General features: G+C 39.4%; 1 pseudogene; it reads left to right on the forward strand.

The window, feature by feature from the left end:
• Positions 1-2,187: 2,187 nt before the first annotated feature.
• LOC124093953 (zinc finger and BTB domain-containing protein 14-like) lies at positions 2,188-3,475 on the forward strand (annotated as a pseudogene).
• The last annotated feature ends 425 nt before the right edge of the window (positions 3,476-3,900 follow it).

Raw genomic sequence — 3,900 nt, forward strand, 5'->3', positions numbered from 1 at the left:
ATTACACGTGTGTGCCACCATGCCCAGCATGTTTCTTTTTTCTTCAGAACCTATCATACTTTTTTCTTAATCTGTTGTTTCTTAAAAGTTCCTAAATATTGGAGCTTGGAGTGGTGACATATACCTGTGATCTCAGAGACTCAGGAGGCTGAGGCAGGAGGATCATGAGTTCAAAGCTAGTCTCAGAAATTTAGAGAGGCCCTGAGCAACCCTATCTCTGAATAAAATATAAAAAAGGGCTGCAAATGTGGCTCAGTGATTAAGTGCCCCTAGGTTAACTACAAGTACAAAAAAAAATTTGGTTTAGGGAGTCCTAAAGGGCACAAGGAATAACAAGACCATATGTTTCAGTAGTCCTCAGTGATGTGTTAAATATGCACCATCTCCTTTCTTTTCACACTGGGACCCCTTGTATCAGAGATTCAAACAGTGTCTGGACATGAGAAGAGCATAGGCATGAATTTCTCCAAATCCTTCTGCAAACAACGGCTAGCAACTGAGTAAAGTAAGCCCTTTACATTTGCAAAGATTTCTTCTCCATTGACATATAACTAACTAAAAGCATAAAGATATCCCATAATTTACCTAAAGTAGTATAGTTTTTTCATGAGTGCATTTACCATTGCACTTTGTTATTCCACTCTGAACTTTTAGCACTAATGACTCATTTTTTAATTCAAAAGCCTTGACATCTGCTTACAAGCTGATTTTTTCTGAATACATGAATTTTAAAGCCATTATTAATCATGCACACTTCAATTGAGGAATTTGAAGTCAGTTTAAATGATATGAGTGAAGGAGTGGGTGTAGAAGAAAGATATAAAATAAGAACCAGAGTACATGAGAGAGCAATAGCAGAATTGAATAAAAATGAATTAACAAACAATTTGATTGCTTAACAAAAGTCTTTATGCTTAGTGATTTTTTTCTAGTTCCTGACTTGTCAGTGATGCTTCCATTCACTTTCTAACATCATTTCAAATTTCATCCTTCCTTTGTTCTTTCTTTTCAGGAGCTGCTCAAAAGGAAGAAGAGCCTCAAATGCCATGTGAGCTATTTTGAATTCAAATAAGTTATTGAGAGTTTTTCTAAATGGAGTCTAGGAGCCTCTGAGTTACTGATATAATTTAAAATTCCTGTAGTTCTTTTTTTTTTTTTTTTTTGGTACGCGGGATGGAACCCAGGGATGTTTAACCACTGAGCCACATCCCAAGCCCTTTTTTATATTTTGTTTTGAGACAGGGTTTCTCTGAGTTGCTTAGGGCCTTGCTGAGTTGCTTAGGGCCTTGCTAAGTGGCTTTGAACTTGAGATCCTTCTGCCTCACCCTCCCCAGTTGCTGGGATTATAGGCATGTGCCACCACACCTGGCTAAATTCCCGTAGTTTTAAAGAATAAAAACATTATATTTAACCTTTAAAACTTACTTTCTCAATCAGTCTGCCATACAGTTTTAGTTCTATATCATAGAAGGAATATAAAATCTAAAACCAGAAACCAAGAAAATATATCCAAACCAAAAACAAGAGAGGGAGAGAGGGAGAAAAGGAGGGAGAGAGAGATATTTGCTTTGGATTTAAGAATGTTCTGAGGTTCAGTACGGGGTTGCTTGTTCTGATTTTTTTTTTCTTGTTTAAGGTCCTGTCCTTGGCTTTCTTTGTGATGGCATGCCTATTTGGGAATTCCTGAAAGGTTTTATCTGCATTCTTCCACCACTAATTCAGTAAAATTTAATATTTAGCAATCCCCTTGGCAGGGATCTTTGCTCAGCTCTGGGAATACAAAGGTGAATGAAGTATTGTTATTGGTCTTGAAGAACTCAAAATCTTTTGGAAGATGATGCTTGGATATATTGTCAGAAAAAGGGGCAAAAGGGTTCACAGTTGGGAAGGCAGGTTGTGCACCTGCAGGAGAAAGGCTGCTACCATCACGGATGTGGACCCTTTGTACCTCAGCTCTTCCCCAAACTAAAAAAAACAAAACATAAAGAAAAAAGCCAAAACACTGCCACCCAAGTGTTCCTGCACTGTGTGTCCATTCCAATCCAGCCTGCATGCTAGTAAATGCAGGGAGCTTGTGTGTGTGTGTGCAGTGTCTGTGACTGTGCCTGGCTACAAGTCTGGTGTGCCCATGATCAGACTTTGAATATTTTGGTGCTTCAGGTATTAAAATAGTCAACTGAGTTGTTCATGGAGTTTTTCATCAGTATGTCTGAAACCACCCAACCAAATAACAACACTTTTAAAACTCTGCTCCTGAAAACACCAAACAAACAATGCCTTGAAGAACAATTTTGTGATATTAAAATTGTGGTTGAAGATGTGAAATTCAGAGCACACAGATGTGTTCTCCCAGCCTGCAGCACTTATGTTAAAAAGCTTTAAAAAAAAAACAAAACGGGAGGTAAATAGCTCTTAGGAAACAGATAGTAAATTTTCTTTGTTCTGGTGTATTTGAAGAAGTCAAGATCTGCATGTATACAGCAAAGATTTCTCTGAAAAAGAGGGATGTTAATGATGTACTTGAGTCATATTCTTGGCATCTGATTTTTGGATAAACTCTGTTCTCAGAAGTGAGATGCATCTAATTCTAATGAAAATACCAGTCAGTCAAGGAGAAGTGTGTCTCAACATAAATTGCCCCACTGGAGAGACTGCTGACACTCAGGATGATGATGTGGAAGAAATTGGAGATCAGGATGACAGTCCTTCTGATGGCATGTCAGGAGGACGGTAAGTGACCTACAACTTCAGTCAGGGTTCAGGAAGTGATTTTGAAAGAACAGGGGATCAAGGAAGTTGCAAAAGTCAATTGCTATGACCAGGAAGTAAAATCCATGAAAAACCCAGAGTCCAAAGATTAAGGGTTCCAGAACCCTCAGGCTTTAACATTTAAGGATGAAACACGTGGCATGAAAGATGAACAGGTGCCAGGCTGGACAAGAGCCGCCAGGGGCATGAAGTTTGAGTATTTCCTGTATGGTCACCACTGGGAGCTGACTGTCTGCCAAGCAAGTTTTAAGATGTTTCCTGATGAAAGCAGATTGAGGAAGCAGGAAAAACTCCACACAATGGACAGGATGTTTGTTTGTGAAATATGTACAGAAGAAGGTCCACCTGGAAGAACACCTAAAAATCCACATGGAATTATAGGGCCTGTAGTTGTGAGTTGTGTGGAAAATCATTTATTTTGAAGAAACACTAGAGAGTTCACAGAAACAAAGGACAGTCATTCTGTCACAAGTGTGACAAAGCCTTCAAACACAAGTCCCACCTCATGAAAGGAGACAGAGAGGGGACAGTCCTTTGTGTTGGCTCCTGCACCAAAACATTTGCCAAGGCATTTGATCTGAAGGGGCACCAGAACAATATGCCCAGAGAGAGGTCACTAGTCATCCTTGGCGCCATCTAGAACAAGACCGAACAGGTGCAGGGACCTTTCTGGCTGCTGAGTGCAGCGGCAGTCCAAACAGCCTGAAGCTAGAGGTGTAGGGCCGGAAGTCCTCCTGTGCCTAGGAAGCCAAGACTGAGACTGCATCCATCATAATCAGAGAATGCCAGCAATTATGCTTTTGTGGAAACGAACAGAATATTGTACATATTGTACATATTGTGCATAAGGCAGTGGTTGGTTTTAAAAACTTTTCAAGGAAACTGATATTCTTAAGTTCTAGTCAGTTTTTCTGTCCTCTTTGGTGTTTATTAGTGGTGTTGCCAATAAACTCCTCTCTCCCCTTCTTTTTATGATCTTAATTTGAGAACCCCTATGTCCAGTTTAGCAGTGAAAGACTGTTCCATTTTTGATTCCTCTAAACTTACTATACTGGTGAGTGCACTGCACAGAGTAATAATTGAATAAATTGATTTCTTCATCATCATAATTACATGTGAATTATTACTAAT

This window comes from Marmota monax, unplaced genomic scaffold, assembly GCF_021218885.2.
Source record: "Marmota monax isolate L192 unplaced genomic scaffold, Marmota_monax_Labrador192_F-V1.1 WCK01_AAM20220418_F8-fsc00314, whole genome shotgun sequence".
Lineage (NCBI taxonomy): Eukaryota > Metazoa > Chordata > Mammalia > Rodentia > Sciuridae > Marmota > Marmota monax.